At 43.3% G+C, this 20,120-nt stretch overlaps 1 long non-coding RNA gene across 2 annotated transcripts in view; it reads left to right on the top strand.

Moving 5' to 3' along the window:
* Positions 1-20,120, top strand: part of LOC139359845 (uncharacterized) — a 79,274-nt gene that overhangs the window by 28,499 nt on the left and 30,655 nt on the right. Inside the window, exon 4 of one of the 2 annotated variants that reach the window (XR_011616346.1) lies at positions 15,414-15,519. The exons of the other annotated variant lie outside the window; for it this stretch is intronic. This is a non-coding gene — a long non-coding RNA (uncharacterized lncRNA). Of the gene's footprint in view, positions 1-15,413; positions 15,520-20,120 lie in introns of those variants that run through there. 2 annotated transcript variants of the gene reach the window in all.

Consider the following 20,120-nt stretch of genomic DNA (forward strand, 5'->3'; position numbering starts at 1 on the left):
TTTACTTTTGTAGGAAACTGCCAAACTGTCTTCCAAAGTGGCTATACCATTTTGCATTCCCACCATCAATGAATGAGAGTTCCTGCTGCTCCATATTTATGCCAGTATTTGATTTTGTCAATCTTTTGGGTTTGGGCCCGTCTAATAGGTATGTAGTGGTATGTCATTGTTCTAAATTTGTAATTCCCTGGTGACATATGAGCATCTTTTCATATACTTATTTGCTATCTGTATATCTTCTTTGGTAAGGTGTCTATTCAGGTCTTTTGCCCATTTTTAAACCAAGTTGTTTGTTTTCTTAATGTTGAAATTTAAAAATTCTTAGTATATTTTAGATAATAGTCCTTTATCAGATCCTTCTTTTGCAAATACTTTTTCCCAGTCTGTGGCTTGTCATCTCATTCTCTTGACAGTGTCTTTCACAGTTTAGCTTATCAGTTCTTTCTTTCATAGACCATGCCTTTGTGCCGTATCTGAAAAGCCATCACCATATCCAAAGTCACCTAGATTTTCTCCTGTGTTATTTTCTAGGAGTTTTCTAGTTTTGCATTTTGTTTAGGTCTGTAATCCATTTTGACTTAATTTTTATGAAGGGTATATGGTTTGGGTCTAGATTCATTTTTTTTGGCATGTGGATATTCATTATTCCTGCACTCTTTGTTGGAGACTATCTTTTCTTCATTGTATTGCCTTTGCTCCTTTGTCAAAGATCAGTTGACTATATTCTTGTGGGTCTATTTTGAACGATAGAACTGAATAGTTCTATTGCTCTATTTCATCAACACCACACTTTTTTATTACTGTAGCTTTATAATAAGTCTTGCAGTTGGGTGGTGTCAGTCTTCTGACTTTGTTCTTGTCTTTCGATATTGTCTTGGCTATTCTGGGTCTTTTGCCTCTCCATATAAACTGTAGAGCAAGTTTGTCAGTATCCAAAAAATAACTTACGGGGATTTTGACAGGGATTGCATTGAATATGTAGATCAAAGAAGAGCTGATACATTACAATATTGAGTCTTCTTATCCATGAACGTGGATTCTTTCCATTTATTTTGTTCTTTGATTTATTTGATTGATTGATTGATTTTTAGAGATAGGGCCTCATTCTATTGCTCACGCTGGAGGGCAGTGGTATGATCATATCTCACTGTAACCTCAAGCTCCTGGGCTCAAGTGATCCTCTCACCTCAGCCTTCCAAGTAACTGGGTCCACAGGTGTGCACCACCATGCCCAGCTAAATTTTTTTTTAGAGATGGGGTCTTGCTATATTGCCCAGACTGGTCTCAGACTCCTGGCCTCAAGCATTCCTCCCACTTGAGCCTCCCAAAGCACTGGGATTACAAGCATGAGACATGCCCAGGCTAATTAATTAGAATTTGTAGTTTTCCTTATATAGATCTTGTACTTATTTTGTTAGACTTATACTGAACTATTTCATTTTTGGAGGGTGCTAATGTAAATGGTATTGTGTTTTTACTTTAAAATCCACTTGTTTATGGCTTGCATATAAGAAATAGATTGACTGTTGTATGTTAATCTTGTATTTTGCAACCTTGTTATAATTGCTTATTAGTTCCAGGAGAAAGTTTTTTTTGTTTACTATTTTGGGTTTTCTACATAGAAAAGGATATTGTTTGTTTGTTTGTTTTTGAGACAGAGTCTTGCACTGTCACCCAGGCTGGAGTGCAGTGGTATGATCTCGGCTCTCTGCAACTTCTGCCTCCCGGGTTCAAGAGATTCTCTTGCCTCAGCCTCCCAAGTAGCTGGAATTACAGGTGCCCACCACCACACCCAGCTAATTTTTGTATTTTTAGTAGACATGGGGTTTCACCATGTTGGCCAGGCTGGTCTCAAACTCGCAACCTCAGGCAAGGTAATCTGCCCACCTCAGCCTCCCAAAGTGCTGGGATTACAAGTGTGAGCCACCTCACCAAGCTAGATTTTTTTTTTTTTAAGTTTTTCTTAAAGCTTTTCCTCCATTCTTTTATTTATGAACATCTTCTTTTCTTTCTTTCTTTCTTTCTTTCTTTCTTTCTTTCTTTCTTTCTTTCTTTCTTTCTTTCTTTCTTTCTTTCTTTCTTTTTTTTTTTTTTTTGAGACTGAGTTTCGCTCTTGTTGCCCAGGCTGGAGTGCAGTGGCACGATCTTGGCTCACCGCAACCTTTCCCTCCCAGATTCAAGCAATTCTCCTGCCTCAGCCTCCCGAGTAGCTGGGATTACAGGCATGTGCCACCACATCCGGCTAATTTTGTATTTTTAGTAGAGATAGGGTTTCTCCATGTTGGTCCGGCTGGTCTTGAACTCACGACCTCAGGTGATCCACCCACCTCGGCCTCCCAAAGTGCTGGGACTACAGGCATGAGCCACCATGCCCGGCCAAACATTTTCAGATATACAAAAAAGTTTTAAAAGTTGCACAGTAATCTACATTCAACTATTTACAACCTACTGTTATTAATTTTATCATGTATTAATTAATGTATCCATCCGTCTGTCAATTAAACCATCTTATTTTCTTCATAACTTTTTATTATAAAATTTTCCAAATATAAAAAAAGTTTAAAGAAAATTACAGAGAAAATAAATGTGTACACCCACTTCTTAGATTCATCAATTGCTGATATTTTGCCATATTTGGTTTATCTGTATCTCTGTGTGTATGTGTATTCTGTTCTCTGGACTATTTATTTTTATTTTCTATTTTTATTTTTAGAGATGAGATTCTGCTTTGTCGCCCAGGCTGAGAGTGAAGTGGTGCAATCATAGCTCATTGCAGCCTCAAATTTATTTATTTATTTTTTTTAGAGATGGGGTCTTACTGTGTTGTTCAGGCTGATCTCCAACTCCTGGCCTCAGTGATCCTCCCACCTCACTCTCACTAGTTGCTGGGATTATAGGTGTGAGCCACTGTGCCTGATCACTTTATATGTTGAAGTTTGTGTTATGTCATGACATAAGGTGCTTTCTCATTCTTCCCTTTTTTTTTTTTTTTTTTTAAGAGACAGTCTTGCTTTGTCGCCCAGGCTGGAGTGCAGTGGCGTGATCTCATCTCACTGCAAACTCCGATTCCTGGGTTCAAGCGATTCTCATGTCTCAGCCTCCTGAGTAGCTAATTTTTATGTTTTTAGTAAAGACAGGGTTTCACCACGTTGGCCAGGCTGGTCTCGAACTCCTGACCTCCAGTGATCTGCTTCCCTTGTCCTCACAAAGTGCTGGGACTACAGGTGTGAGCCATCGCATTTAACCTATATATCTCTTGTTTTTTTTTTTTTTTTTTTTTTTTTTTCTGGAGACAGGGTCTTGCTCTGTCTCCCAGGTTGAGTACGGTGGCACAATAATGGCTCATTGCAGCTTTGAACTCTTGTGCTCAAGGGATCCTTCTGACTCAGCCTCCCTAGTAGCTGGGACTGCAGGTGCACTGGCTAATTTTTTAATTTTTTTGTAGAGACGGTCTCACTAGATTGCCCAGGCTAGCTTGAAACTCCTGGGCTCAAGTGATCCTTCCTTCTTAGCCTCCCAAAGTGCTGGGATTATGGGTGTGAACCACTGCACCCAGCCTTCTCTGAACCATTTTAAGTTAAATTGCAGATCTAGTGGCATGTCGCCCCTGATAGTCAACCATGCATCTTCTAGAAGAAGAAGAAAAAAAACCAAAACAAAGAAACAAACAAACAAAAAAAAAACAAAAAAAACGGTGATTGGACAGTTTTGAGCAGGGTAGTGACCTGATTTGACTTACTTTTTTTTTTTTTTTTTTTTTTTTTGAGACAGAGTCTCATTCTGTCACCCAGGCTGGAGTACAGTGGCGCAATCTCGGCTAACTACAACCTCTGCCTCCTGGCTTCAAGTGATTCTCCTGCCTCAGCCTCCCAAGAAGCTGGGATTACAGGTGTGTGCCACCACACCCAGCTAATTTTTGTATTTTTAGTAGAGATGAGGGATCGCTATGTTGGCAAGGCTGGTCTCGAACTCCTGACCTCATGTGATCGCCTGCCTTGGCCTCCCAAAGTGCTGAGATTAAGGCGTGAGCCACTGTGCCCAGCCTTGACTTACTTTTTAACAGTATCCCTCCAGGTGCTGTGTAGCGAATAGACTGAAAGGAGTCAGGAGAAGTCACATGGAAACTGTTGATTAGTGGCATGAGGTACAGCACAATCGATGGCAGCTAGAGGGGGTGAGGTTGAAAAGGCAATCAGGGCTGATGATGTGTAGGATCTGTACACTGGATTTAGAAGATGTATAGGATTAAAATCCTATACATTAGGGTTTCACGAATATGATGGATTTTTGACATTTGTTATATGAGTACTCTATGTACTAATAGTTATTCAATATTTTTCTTTAAATTTATTTTAAATCACTAACTTAAAACAAATCTCAGCTGCCATAAGAAAAAGCATCCATAAAATCATTCATTTGGTAGATTTCAATTTTTCTAATGCCATTAAAATAAAAAGAACTGGCTGGTGGCTCACTCCTGTAATTCTAGCACTTTGGGAGGCCAAGGCATGATCACCTGAGGTCAGGAGTTCGAGACCAGCCTGACCAACATGGTGAACCCCCATCTCTACTAAAAACACAAAAGTTAGCTGGGTGTGGTGGCAGGCACCTGTAGTCCCAGCTACTTGGGAGGCTGAGGCACGAGAATCGCTTGAACCTGGGAGGTGGAGGTTGCAGTGAGCCAAGATCGCGCCACTGCACTCCAGCCTAGGTGAGAAGAGTGAAACTCCATCAAAAAAATAAAAAATAAAAATAAAAAGAACTATTATGTAATGTGTAAAAATTATCATGTATGCCAGCAGGGGTCCAGATGCTGTATTTTGGGAAAGACCACTCTAGGTAAAGGGAAATCACTGAAGATTTTAATGCATGAGACAAACATCATCTGGGCCAGGTATAGTGGCTCACACCTGTAACCCAGTACTTTGAGAGGCTGAGGCAGGTGGATTGCTTGAGGCCAGGAGTTTAAGACCAGCCTAGCCAACATGGCAAAACTCCATCTCTACTAAAAATACAAAAATTAGTTGGGCATGGTGGCACGCACCTGTAGTCCCAGGTACTCGGGAGGCTGAGGCACAAGAATCGATTGAACCAGAGAGGCAGAGGTTGCAGTGAGCTGAGATGGTGGCACTGCACTCCAGCCTAGACAACAAAGCAAGACTCTGTCTTAAAAAAAAAAAAAAAGAAAAGAAAAGAAAAGAAAAACATGATCTGAATTTTGTTTTAGAACAATCTGTTTTGGTGTAAAAGAAGCACTGAAGGCTTAATTACTAAATGGAAAAATGAAGGCTTAATTACTCGTTGCCTATTATATCATAAGTGCTCAGAATATGAAAATAAATAAAATAGGTTGCTTCCACTAGCTGTCTACAATCTGGTAAAGGAGACAGACATGAGGAGAGATTTTTGCAGGACAAAAAGGTAGATACTATGATTAGAAGTATATATAAGATATAATGGTGGCTAAAAGGTGGGCATGATCATCACTATCTCTGGAACCAAGTCCAGGAAGGCTTCACAGAGAAAAAAATGCTTCAGCCAGGTTTCAGTGGAGGCATAAATACTGTGCATGGGGCCAGGTGCCATTGCTGATGCCTGTAATCCCAGTGCTTTGGGAGGCTGAGGCAGGGGTCCCTTGAGGCCAGGAGTTTGAGACCAGCCTGGGGAACACAGCAAGATCCCATCTCTACAAAAAATTGAAAAATTTGCCAAGTGTGGTGGTACCTAGCTGTAATCCTAGCTACTTGGCAGGCTGAGGTGGGAGGATTGTTTGGGCCCAGGAGTTGGAGGCTGTAGTGAGCTATGATCATACCACTGCACTCCAGCCTGTGTGACAGAGCAGGATCCTGTCTCAGAAATAATAATAATAATGTGCATGGAGATTGCATGTACCCAGTGAAGAGAAACAGCATAGATATATGTATAACGCATAGACGTGTAAAATGATACAGCATTCATTCAACAAATATTAACACCCACTGTGTACCAGGTCCTGTGCTAAACCCAAAGGAAAAAGAGGCAAAAGATGCAGCCCCCCACTCTGAATAAACTCACAGTCAATTATAGTGAGAATCCTAATCCTGGGTGCTAGGTGCTATTACAGATGTAAGTGTGGGCTGTTGAGAGAGTACCCACTGGCTTAGAGTACAATTCAGACTGAGGAGAAAATAAATGATCTCTCTAATAAATTTTGAAAATTCATAGTAGCAGGGAGTCTGTGCAAGCACAGAGAGGCATGAGGTTGTAGGATGTGCTTGGAGGAATGGCTGATGGTTTAGTAGTAGAGCTTGAGAAGTGTAGACTTGATCCTAAAAGGAATGGAGCATTGTAATTATTAAACCAAGAGGTAATAATATCAGATTTGCCTTTTAAAAGATAGCCCCAGACTGGGCATGATGGTTCATGCCTATAATCTCAGCACTTTGGGAGGCCAAGGTGGGTAGATCTCTTGAGCTCAGGAGTTCGAGACTAGCCTGGGCAACATGGCAAAAACCTATCTCCACAAAAAATGCAAACACTAGCCAGGCATGGTGGCACGCACCTGAAGTCCCAGCCACTTGGGAGGCTGAGGCAGGATAATTGCTTGAACCCGGGAGGTGGAGGTTGTAGTGAGCCGAGATCACGCCACTGCACTCCAGCTGGGATGACAGAGTCAGACCCTGTCTCAAAAAATAAATAAGTAAAAATAAAAGATTACCCTGAAGTGTGTTTTGAAGGGATGTTAGCTGGATTGCAAAGAACAGCTGGAAGGCTAACAAAGTGATTTTATATGAGGAATGCCAGTTCCACTGGTTAATATTATGCATGGGGCCAGTGTGGTGGCTCATGCATGTAATTCCAGCCCTAAAGTAGTGGAAGACAGAAGGCAAGAGGAGACTGACATGAGAGATTAAGGAGTTAGAACCGTAGAACTCAGTGATATTTCATTATAGTGGCATGGCTCAAAATTGGTTAATTGTGGCTAAGAAATGAGTATCTGAATGAAGAAGTGAATGTGGACTGTCTTGGACCACATTTCTTCTGTAGAATGTGAAGAATTCTTCCTCAGACTCAGTTTCTCCATCTTCGAGGTGACTGTTTTCCACCTGAACTGGGGACATTGCTTGACAATCCAAGTAACAGTAAAAGCCTCAAGCAGGCCAGGTGCGGTGGCTCACGCCTGTAATCCCAGCACTTTGGGAGGCTGAGGCAGGCGGATCACGAGGTTAGGAGATCGAGACCATCCTGGCTAACATGGTGAAACCCTGTCTCTACTAAAAATACAAAAAATTAGCCGGGCGTGGTGGCAGGCGCATGTAGTCCCAGCTACTGGCAGGCTGAGGCAGGAGAATGGCATGAACCCGGGAGGCAGAGCTTGCAGTAAACTGAGATCGCACCACTGCACTCCAGGCTGGGCGACAGAGCTAGACTTCGCCTCAAAAAAAAAAAAAAAAAAAAAGCCTCAAGCAATATTGTAGTAGAAAACTCTGGTGACGGTCAAGTGTGGTGGCTCTCATCTGTAGCTCTCATCTTCCAGCACTTTGGAAGGCCTGAGCAGGAGGATCACTTGAGGTCAGGAGTTTGAGACCAGTCTGGGCAACATAGCAAGACCCCATCCCTACAAAAAATGTTTTTAAAAATTAGCCAGGAGTGGCCGGGCATGGTGTCTTACGCCTGTAATCCCAGCACTTTGGGAGGCCAAGGCGGGCAGATCACGAGGTCAGGAGATCGAGACCATCCTGGCTAACACAGTGAAATCCTGTCTCTACTAAAAGTATAAAAATTAGCTGGGCATGGTGGCGTGTGCCTGTAATCCCAGCTACTCAGCAGGCTGAGGCAGAATAGCTTGAACCCAGGAGGCGGAGGTTGCAGTGAGCCAAGATTGTGCCCCACTGCACTCCAACCTGAGCGACAGAGCGAGACTCCGTCTCAAAAAAAAAAAAAAAAAAAAAAAAAGCCAGGAGTGGTGGCACATGCCTGTAATCCCAGCTACTCAGGAGGCTGAGGTAGGAGTATCACTTGAGCCCAGGTGTTCGAGAATGCAGTGAGCTATGATCTCACTACTGTACTCCAGCCTGGGCAACAGAGTGAGACCCTGTCTCACAATCAATCAATCATTAGGCTGGGCTCCGTGGCTCATGTCTGTAATCCCAGAACTTTGGGAGGCTGAGGCAGGCGGATCACCTGAGGTCAGGAGTTTGAGACCACCCTGGCCAATATGGTGGAACCCCGTCTCTACTAAAAATACAAAAATTAGCCGGGCGAGGTGGTGTGTGCCTATAATCCCAGCTACTCAGCAAGCTGAGGCAAGAGAATCACTTGAACCCAGGAGGCAGAAGTTGCAGTGAGCCAAGATCACGCCACTGCACTCAAGCCTGGGCAATGGAGTGAGACTCTGTCTCAAACAAACAAACAAACAAACAAATAAATAAATAAATAAATAAAAGTGAAAACCTGGGCAATAGAGCGAGACTCTGTCTTAAATAAATAAATAAACAAAAGTAAAACCCTGGTGGCTAAAAGAGGACAGGAACAGAAGAACAGAATCTGGAATGGAAAAGAGCCAAAGCCCTGTATTTCCTGTGATAGCTTATTTGCTGATAGATGTGACAGCAATGGAGGAATGGAGAGTATGTTTTTAACCTATCTTTCTGAATTTTCTTTGTATTCTCAAAGAACACGAAGGCCCTGTAGCAATAGTTCTCAACCTTGTTGCACATTAGAATCATTTGGAGCTTGAAAAAGTCGTGATGCCCAGACCATACCCTAGACCAGTTAAATCAGAATGTCTGGGGGGTGAGATCCAGGCATAAGTACTTTTTTTAAAAAATATAAAACAATACTTGATTGCCTTTATTACCTAGTTGTATGGTTAAAATAAGAACAAATACAGTGGAATGGAATACTTCATATGACTTCGTATGAAAAATACTTCATTATACAATAAACAACCCTCATGCATTTCAACATTGCGACCAGCAACACTAAGGACTCCCAGTTCTATTTAATTCTGATCATCACTGCCCTACACCCCACCTCCAGCTCCTCCAAGCTTCAACAGGCATCAGAATTTTTCATAGCCCCTGGCTTATTCCATCATGCAGCCAATGTGGGAATCTAGAGATTGACTTCCTTGGAAACAGAGGCTCTAGAGACTAATTCTTGTTGGCTCAGCTATAGACACGTTGGCAGCCAGACACGTTGGCACACTAATCTCATGGTACTATAAGCATTTTTAGAGGTATGAACTCAAACAGCACACTCAAGTGTCATTTATCTTTGAGTGATAATTTAACAGTTGGCATTTGGTGGCCTCACATAGCTAATGCTAATCTGAAAATGTCCGACTGAAGTCCACAGGTTAATTGCACACTTAGCAGGATATGGTGTGATGATGAGAGAATTCTTTGAGATTCGCCAGTGTAAAGAATTTAGCAAAAATGTGGCTGGGCATGGTGGCTCTCACCTGTCATTGGATCCCCTGAGTCCAGGAGTTCAAGGCCAGACTGGGCAACATAGTAAGACACTGTCTCTACAAAAAATACACAAATTAGCCACATGTGGTGGTACATACCTGTCGCCCCGGCTACTCAGGAGGCTGAGGCCAGAGAATTGCTTGAGCCTGGGAGGTCAATGCTGCAGTGAGCTGTGACCGCACCATTGCACTCCAGCCTGGGTGACACAGTGAAATCTTGTCTCTAAAAAAAAAAAAAAAAAAGTATTCAGCAAAAATATATATTTGAAATAAATGTCATACCTATAAGTTTTCTGACATCCAATTATTATTTTACTGTTAACATACTCAGACCTGTATAGCTCAGGGGCATGATTCTTCCCACTGACATTTTCAAAATGTGGTCTATGATTCCTTGATACAATTACAGAAATGTTGGTTCTGCAGGGAAGATTATTTTCCTACATTTTGTAGATCTATTTACTTAATAGTGACCCAAAGATATACTATCCAGCAGCCAGTGAATGTAATGGTTAAGTTTGTTGTTAATGGAGATCTATAACTGGGGTAATTAATTGGGCAAGAAAACCAACATATAATCTCTTCTAATTATCTGGGATAAGGTATTTCATATAGTAAAGTTAGAAATGGGTTGTCTTAATTGTTTTATACATCCAACTCCTATTAAAAATTTGTGGCTAGGGCCGGGCGTGGTGGCTCAAGCCTGTAATCCCAGCACTTTGGGAGGCTGAGACGGGTGGATCACGAGGTCAGGAGATCGAGACCATCCTGGCTAACACGGTGAAACCCTGTGTCTACTAAAAAATACACAAAAAAAACCCCTAGCCGGGCAAGGTGGCGGGTGCCTGTAGTCCCAGCTACTCGGGAGGCTGAGGCAGGAGAATGGCGTGAACCTGGGAGGCAGAGCTTGCAGTGAGCTGAGATCCGGCCACTGCATTCCAGCCTGGGCAACAGAGCGAGACTCCGTCTAAAAAAAAAAAAAAAAAATTTTGTGGCTGGGTGCGGTGGCTCATGCCTGTAATTCCAGCACTTTGGGAGGCCTAAGCTGGCGAATGACTTGAGCCCAGGAGTTCAACACCAGCCTGGGCACCATGGTGAGACCCCATCTCTACAAAAATACAAAAATTAGCCAGGTGCAGTGGTGCACACCTATAGACCCAGCTACTCAGGAGGCTGAGGCTGGAAAATCACGTAAACCCAGGAAGCAGAGGTTGCAGTGAGTCAAGATCATGCCACTGCACCCCAGCCTGGGTGACAGTGAGACCCTGTCTCAAAAACAACAACAACAAACTTGCAACACAAATCCACGTTTTGCACAAAGAAGAAACAATGACAATGAAGTTCTAGTATATGAAAGGAAAAGGGCTATTCCTTCCACTAGACCTACTAAGCATGCTTGCATTCTTTTTCAGCGAACATTTTTGAGTGCCTGCTAGTATTAGCACTGAGCTGGGAACTGGGGTACAGAGTCCTAATACTTTTTTTTTTTTTTTTTTAAGAGACTTGCTGTATCACCCAGGCTGGAATGCAGTGGCATGATCATACCTCACTGCAGTCTTGAACTCTTGGGCTCAAGCGATCCTCCCACTTCAGTCTCCCGAGTAGCTGGGACACAGGTGCATAACACCACGCCTGGCTAATTTTTTTTTTTTTTTTTGAGACGGAGTCTCACTCTGTCATTGAAGGCCGGAGTGCAGTGGCATGACCTCAGCTCACTGCAACCTCCACCTCCTGGGTTCAAGCAATTCTCCTGCCTCAGCCTCCTGAATAGCTGGGATTACAGGTGCGTGCCACCACACCCAGCTAATTTTTGTATTTTTTGTAGAGACAGGGTCTCACCGTGTTGCCCAGACTGGTCTTGAACTCCTGGGCTCAAGTCATCCACCAGCCTCAGCCTCCCAAAGTGCTGGGATTACAGGCATGAGCCACCACGCCCAGCTCTTAAAACTAATTTTAAAACTGCTTTTTGAAAACAAGTGCTTTCCATATTTACTAAAGCAAAAACCTGGAAATTCTCAGGCAAGAACTGGCTCCTGCTTGTTTAATGACCTCTGTTCATATTAGGACTAAATTGGTGGTTTTATGTAATGTTAAAGATTAAGTTACTTAGGAAGAAATGAGTTAATCTTATGTATTATACTTGGGGCTGGTGAAGTCATTATTATACTTGGGGCTTGATGAAGTTCTAGGATATGAAAGGAAAAGGGCTATTCCTTCCACTCAACCTACTAAGACAGTATTAAAGACATGAGAAGTATGAGAAGACAGTATTTAAAAATATGCACAAATTACAACTCCAAAAAATTGTGTACATATAATCATATACATTTGTTGGGGTTGCTGAAATGAACATTGGGATAATCACTGTGTCTTTGACAAAGTTCTTTAAATTAAGTCCAGTTGCTAACTGTAATGAACATGAGTACTTGTGGCATTCTAAATTATGAAGAATATTTGGCCCAAAAGATTATGGCTCATGCCTGTAATCCCAGCACTTTGGGAGGCTGAGGCAGGAGGGTTGCTTGAGCCCAGCGGTTCAAGACCAGTCAAAACATTTTTTGTAGAAACAAGGTCTCACAGTTGCCCAGGTGTAGGTCTTGAACTATTAGGTACTTGATGGGATTTGTCAAAGGTGATCCCTTCCAGCTGAGAGTGTCTTAACTCATTTCCACTAAAAGCATATGACCATCTTTTTAGAAACTGAGTTTTTTCCTTCTGATAAGTTTGTATTAGAGGCACCATTTTATTTATTTTTACTTTGTTTTATTTTATTTTTGAGACAGAGTCTCGCTCTTTCACCCAGGCTGGAATGCAGTGGTATGATCTCAGCTCACTGCAGCCTCTGCCTTCTGAGTTCAAGTGATTCTCCTGCTTCAGCCTCCCAAGTAGCTGGAACTACATGAGTGAGCCTCAACGCCCAGCTAATTTTTTTTTTTTTTTTGTACTTTTAGTAGAGACAGGGTTTTACCATGTTGGCCAGGCTGGTCTCAAACTTCTGACCTCAAGTGATATGCCTGCCTTGGCCTCCCAAAGTGCTAGGATTACAGGCATCAGCCACTGCGCCTCACCATCATTTTATCTTGAAAAGGTTTTTAGTTCATATCTAAGTAAAAAACCTCAGCTCCAAACTCATTAGCTGTGTAACTTTGGATAATTTAATTAACCTGTCTAAGCCTCAGTGTCTTCTTCAGGGGTATTGTAGAATTAGTAGCAATGAGGGAAACATTCCAGCAGGGTGCTATGGATTAAATTTTGTCTCCCTAAAATTCATATTTTGAAGCCCTAAACTCTAAAGAGATGCTATTTTGAGATGAGACCTTTGGAGGTGATTAGGTTTAGTTGAGGTGATGAGGGTGGGCCTGCATGATGGGATTAGTGTCCTGATAAGAAGAGACTTGAGGCCGGGTGCAGTGGCTCATGCCTGTAATCCCAGGGCTTTGGAATGCTGAGGCGGGTGGGTCAAAGGTCAGGAGATGGAGACCATCCTGGCCAACATGGTGAAACCCTGTCTCTACTAAAAGTACAAAAATTAGCTGGCCACGGTGGTGTGTGCCTGCAGTCCCAGCTACTCAGCAGGCTGAGGCAGAATAGCTTGAACCTGGGAGGTGGAGGTTGCAGTGAGCCGAGATAGCGCCACTGCACTCCAGCCCGGGTGACAGAGTGAGATTCCATCTCAAAAAAAAAAAAAAAAAAAAAAAAGAAGAGATGTGAGAGCGCTCTCATTCTCTCTCTCTCCCCATTCCCCCTCCTTCTCCCTCTCCCTCCTTCTCCCTCCTTCTTCCCTATCCTCTTCCCTCCTTTTCTCTCTCTCATACAAGAACATAGTTTCCTGTCTATAAGCCAGGAAGACAACCCTCACTAGAACCCAACCATGCTGGCACCCAGATCTCAGACTTCTTGGCCTTCACAACTGTGAGAAATAAATGTCTGTTGTTTAAGCCACCTCGGCCGGGTCTTGGGGCTCACACTCTAATCCTGGCAGTTTGGAAGGCCAAGGTGGGAGAAGGCTGAAGCCCAGAGTTCAAGACCAGCCTGGGCAATGGTGAGAACTTGTTTCTACAAAAACCGTTGAAAAAAATTAGCTGGGCTTGATGGTGTGTGCTTGTAGTGCCAGCTGTTTGGGAGGCTGAGATGGAAGGATCACTTGAGCCTGGGAGATTGAGGCTACAGTGAGCTATGATGGCTCTACTGCACTCCAGCCTGGGTGACAGAGCAAGGCCCTCTTAATAAATAAATAAATAAATAAATAAATAAATAAATAAATAGTTACCCAATCTGTGCTATGATATTTTGTTGTGGCAACCCAAGCTAAGACAGGGCCAGGCAAGTAGTAAGCCTTCAATGCATCTCACAGCATTATTGTTAAAACGGACATGTCAGGCTGACCCCAGAAAAAAGAAATCCCCTCTCTATTCTTGAAGTAGCAACAGTGTATAGGGACTCAAGTTTTCTTGACACAAATTCAAAAGAAACTATACCGGCACATTCACCCTACTGAGGTTTCTCTGGCCTTCTCCATTCTGAGCTCCTGTTTTTTTCTGCAGAGGTGCTCATTGATACTGATTTGGTGTCTTTGAAAGGATTCTCTCTCTCTCTCTCTCTTTTTTTTTTTAATAGAGATAGGGTCAGTCTTGCCATGTTTACCAGGCTGGTCTGAAACTCTTGGCCTCAAGTGATCCTCCCACCTCAGCCTCCCAAAGTGCTGGGATTATAGGTATGAGCCACTGTGCTGGGCCAGGGCTGTCTGTTTTTGTATGAATGACCATAAAGTTATTTCACTGATGCCATCAGGAAGCAACCTGAGTAATTTTACATGTTTTTGAGCTGATGTTGATAGTAGAAGAGTGGAAAGGAGCCAGATTTTGCTTTAGTCTCGTGATGTAGAAGATCCTAAAGATAGGATTCAAGGTGAGAGTATGATCATTTATATGGTCCCATTCACCTCACAGAGCTGAATTTACCAATAATTTGGCAGGTATAAGCTAGGAAAATGAAGTAAAGGGCTCCAGACAGTAATATTTTAGAATTCTGTTACCTGCGGGTGGATTTTTTTTTTCTTTTGCGAATAGACGATTAGGCTGGGTGCAGTGGCTCATGCCTGTAATCCCAGCACCTTGGAAGGCTGAGGCAGGCAGATCACTTGAGTCTAGGAGTTTGAGACCAGCCTGGACAACATAGCAAGACCCTGTCTCTACTAAAACTACCAAAAAAAAAAAAAAAAAAAAAAAGTAGCTGGTTGTGGTGGTGTGCGCCTATAATACCAACTACTCAGGAGGCTGAGGTAAGAGAATCACTTGAACCTAGGGGTTGGAGGTTATAGTGAGCCAAGATCATGCCACTGCACTCCAGCCTGGGCGACAGAGCAAGACTCTGTCAGAAAAAAGAAAGAAAAGAAAGAGAAAGGAAAAAAAGAAGGGAAGGGAAGGAAAGAAAGGAAGGAAAGGAAGGAAGGAAGAGAGGGAGGGAGGGAGGGAGGGAGGGAGGGAGGGAAAAGGAAGGAAGGAAGGAAGGGAGGAAGGAAGGAAATAAATAAATAGAAGATTAGTTAGGCATAGTGGCTCACGCCTGTAATTCCAGCACTTTGGGAGGCCGAGGTAGGCAGATCACTTGAGTCTAGGAGTTCAAGACCAGCCTGGGCAACATGGTAAAATTCCATCTCTACAAAAAATACAAAGATTAGCTGGGCGTTGTGGCATGCGCCTGTAGTCAGAGCTACTTGTGGGGTTGATGCAGGAGGGTCACTTGAGCCCAGGAGGCGGAGGTTGCAGTGAAGTATGATTGTGCCACTGCCCTCCAGCCTAGGTGACAGAGTGAGACCCTGTCTCAAAAAAAAAAAAAAAAAAAAGAAGATTGTGAGCAAAAATTGAATGCAATTTTTTTCATAAGCAGAGGTATAATGGTTATTATTACAAAAGATGATATTAAATATAGTTATTTATTATCTCTTTGCCTCCACCAGAATGTAAGCTTTGTTGAAGGCAAGGATCATTATTGATTTATCTACTCTGTATCCCAGGCATCTAAAACAGTAAGTGTGCAATAAATATTTGTTGAATGCATGAAAGCATAAGCAAGGCTTCAGATTCATTTTTCTATCAGAGATTCATTTTAAAATGTTAAGGAAATGAGAGGTGAAGACACCTTAAAGGCATAATATTCAAAGTAGTCAGTAGGGTCATTGATACCCCAGAGGAAAATATATAATATTACAGAGGAAAAGAAATTCTCTGAAATCGTGGCATCTCTCTTAGCTTAGAATAACATTTTAGCAGAAAGACCAAAGAACTTTTCCAAGAAACATCAAGTGATTCAATGAAGTAGTAGAAAAATCACCAGTACTTTAAAGTAGATGAAGCCATTAAAATAGTTGCACCTTCAGTAATCACCATGTAAGCCTGTAAGTGTTGGGTCTTAGACCACAACATGGTAGTTATCAAATTGCTTTATTCATCGAAATGTTCATTCTCCTGGTTGCCCTTGAACTTCCAGCCTAAGGCTTTCTCTCTGCAGGGTTGTCAGCATGCTCATGCAAGGCTTTGCCTCTGCAGATTATCAGAGGTGTACTCCATGCCCCTCTCACCATGAAAAAAGGGAGAAAAAGATAATTCCGTCTCAGAGATAGAAAATCTCCCAGAGAGAACCCCTGGCAGCTGGAATCCATTTTTTTTTTTTTTTTTTTTTTTTTCTGAAGCTGGAATCTGTTATAACTACAGAACACTGAAGGATAATGGGGTCCTGCTGCTAACCAAATGCTGGGACAAAAAGCACAGAGGTGCTGCAGCCAGGCAGAGATGGGGCTTTTCATGAAACCCTGTGTCTCTGAGCACATATTGTAGTCATTCTGTGATTAGCCGCTCATGGCCATGACTTCGTGACTTTTTACCCCGTTTAAAGGTCTTGATCAGGCCACTTCCTTTTTTAATGTTTGAGACATGTCTGATTTATGCTGCTTCAAAGTGGAACTTGGGTTTCTATTACCTTTCTGGCACCTTGCACCCATTGTTGGCCTAGTTCTGCTGTCTCGTCTGTCTTGCAGTTCCAATCAGTAAACAAAGTCCAGGAGAGGCGTCATGCTTGTGAACACCTCCAAAATCAAGTTCAAAAGTACAGTCGTGATCTTGTCCTGTCGTTCTCGGAATCTGGGCTCAGCTGTTTCAGAACTCCTGTGTCTTCACTCGTAGTGGTCAATTAGAAATCACTGAATCCTTTCCCTAGAGCGGTCAGAGGCAGCCAGTTTATGGTAATTTGGGCACAAGTGCCAATTGGAAAGGTGCATTATTCAACCACTTTGGCTACAAGTGACAGAAATTCAATGCAGGTTAGCTTAAATAAAAAAGGAATTTGAGTCAGGGACAGTGGCTTATGCCTGTAATCCTAGCATTTTGGGAGGCCGAGGCGGGTGGATCACCTAAGGTCAGGAGTTCTAAACCAGCCTGGCCAGCATGGTGAAACCCTGCCTCTACTATAAATACAAAAAATTACCTGGGCATGGCGGTGCGCGCTTGTAGTCCCAGCTACTCGGGAGGCTGAGGCAGAAGAATCACTTGAACCCGGGAGATGGAGGTTGCAGTGAGCCAAGATCGCGCCACTGTACTCCAGCCTGAGCGACAGAGTGAGAATCTGTCTCAAAAAAAAAAAAAAAGCCGGGCGCGGTGGCTCACGCCTGTAATCCCAGCACTTTGGGAGGCCGAGGCGGGCGGATCACAAGGTCAGGAGATCGAGACCACGGTGAAACCCCGTCTCTACTAAAAATACAGAAAATTAGCCGGGCGCGGTTGTGGGCGCCTGTAGTCCCAGCTACTCGGGAGGCTGAGGCAGGAGAATGGCGTGAACCCGGGAGGCGGAGCTTGCAGTGAGCCGAGATTGCGCCACTGCACTCCAGCCTGGGCGACAGAGCGAGACTCCGTCTCAAAAAAAAAAAAAAAAAAGGGAATTTATTGGCTCCTGTAGCTGAAAAGTCAGGCAGATTTGGATCTCAAAATACGTCATGAGCTGGTTTCTCTGACTTACCCTCTGTGTTGGGTATAAGCTTTTCATCGCATGGCAGCAAGATACCTCCATGTTCACATGGGGCTAACAGCCCAAGATGGTGAGGAAACATGTACTTTTGTTCCAGTAGCACAGGAAAAGTCCCCAGGTGGATGCTAATGGGCACTGTATGAGTAAGTGCTCATTGCTGAGGCAGTAGTTGTACCTTGACACATGGAGTCCTCTGACCAGATCTGGGTATGTACCTGACCTTGGGGATGGAAGTGAGGCAGTCCAGCTCCACCAACTCGTAAGGACTGAGACAGGTTTACTAGCGAAGAGGGGAAAGGGTGTTTCTTACAGGAAGAAATGCAGGCAGACAAAACATCGTATACCTCTTAAATTAGGTTTTCCATAGATAATTGAGGTGCAGCAGAAGTGTAACCACATTTTGACAGCATCATCAGTAATGTTGGGAGTGGCCCAGTGTTTGACTCTGGACTCTGTGGTCATCTCAGAGCCCAGAAAGTAGCAGCAGAAGAGCAGAGCGTGGGTAGGTAACCATCAGTTCTTGGATAAGTGAAGGGTGATCTCTAGCAGCAGGGGGGTGGGAGGGATGGCCATGCCTAACAAATGTCATCCAATTCAGAGCACCAAGGACATTCCCAGCTATGGTTTTTATCTCCTCCTCCTCCTCCTTCTTTTTTTTTTTTTTTTGAAAAAAAAAGCAGAGACTGGTTTTGCTCTGTCACCCAGGCTGGAGTGTAGTGGCATGATCTCAGCTCGCTTCCACCTCTGCCTCCCAGGTTCAAGCAATCCTCCCACCTCGGCCCCCTGAGTAGCTGGGACTGCAGCTGAGCACCACTACACCCAGCTAATTTTTCTATATTTTGTAGAGATGGGTTTTCACCATGTTGATCATGCTGGTCTTGAAGTCCTAGGCTCAAGCAATCTGCCTGCCTTGGCCTCCCACAATGTTGGGATTATGTGGCATGAACCATGCCTGGTTCCAGCTATGGCTTTTAGAGGAGGAGGTAGTGGTGGCTGGAGGTTTTGCACATGATTCTAGGTAGGACCCTCCTAGTTAATGCCTACTTGTCCTTTAGAACTCAGCTCAAATATTTCCTCTGGGAAGCATTCTCTGGCCTCCACTTGCCTAGCATGAGCCAGACCCTCTAACAACGAGCTCTCATTTAATACCTTGATTTTCTATCATAGCACTTTCTACAGTCATCTTATATAATCATGTGTAAATCGAACTTACTTATGACTATTTAAATAAGATGTATCTCCCACACTAGGAGGTAGGCTCCATGAAGACAGAGACTTTAGCAGTTTCACCTACCATTGAATACCCAGTATTTAGTCCAGTGCCTAGCACATGAATCATCGCATGGGACCTACTTTTTGTTTTAGATGAATGAGTTACATACACAGGTTCTGGTAATAGCCATTGGTTCAAGTATGAAAATGTAACAAACGGTCTCCTCTTCTTCTATCATATAGTTTGACTTTTTCACATCTTTCCTCAATTGGTAGAATTAATAAGGTGCTATTGTAGAGAACCCATGTCACCAAAAACAAGATGCAGACTGGACAATCAGCCTCTAAGTAATCCAGGGCCCCCTTTTACTGTGCATGGTTTAAATGAAAAATACAATCTATCTGGAATGTAACTGAGAACCATAGGAATCTTTGGACTTCATGAAAGTTCTCAGCAGAAAATCAGGCCATGTCACTTCTGAATAATATCATTAACCCTGGTTTCCTCTTGTAACCTCTAAGTGTGTTGAATGGAAGTTTAGTACTAGAAAGGAATGCACAAATCCTACCACTTTGTTTAAAACCTGATGGATGGGTCAGGTGCAGTTACTCACTCCTGTCATCCCAGCACTTTGAGAGGCCAAGGCGGTGGAATTGCTTGAGGCCACGAGTTTGAGACCAGCCTGGGCAACATAGTGAGACCCTGTCTCTACAAAAAATAAAAAATTAGCTGGGTGTGGTGGCACATGCCTGTAGGCCTAGCTATTTCGGAAGCTGAGGTGGGAGGATCACTGGAGCCCAGGAGTTCAAGGCTGCAGTAAGCCAGGATTGTGCCACTGCATTCCAGCCTGGATGACAGAGAAAGACTCAGACTCTAAAAAATAAATAAATAAAAACCTGTTGGATGGTAATTTAAAGACTAAAGTATTACAAGTACACACATGTATGTGCCTATCCTTTGTGCCCTTGTCCCCATCCTTGGTCCTCTGTTGTAGCTGTTGCACTTTTCACCAGGCTTTGTGATCACAGATTGACATGTCAGCTTCCTCTGGTATGAGCAACTGGAAGGTAGGGATGACTCAGCTATCCATAATTTGAAAGAATCAAAATTGTTTGATAAAATCTCTTACTTTTTTTTTTTTTTTTTGAGACTGAGTCTTACTCTGTCGCCCAGGCTAGAGTGCAGTGGCACAATCTCGGCTCACTGCAACCTCCACCTCCTGGGTTCAAGCAATTCTTCTGCGTCAGCCTCCAGAGTAGCCAGGATTACAGGTGGCTGCCACCACACCCAGCTAATTTTTGTATTTTCAGTAGAGACAGGGTTTCACCATGTTGGCCAGGCTGGTCTCGAACTCCTGACCTCAAGTGATCCATCCGCCTTGGCCTCCCAAAGTGCTGGAATTACAGGCCTGAGCCACTGTGCCTGGCCAAAATC

Source organism: Macaca nemestrina, chromosome 18 (genome assembly GCF_043159975.1).
Source record: "Macaca nemestrina isolate mMacNem1 chromosome 18, mMacNem.hap1, whole genome shotgun sequence".
NCBI classification, from domain to species: domain Eukaryota; kingdom Metazoa; phylum Chordata; class Mammalia; order Primates; family Cercopithecidae; genus Macaca; species Macaca nemestrina.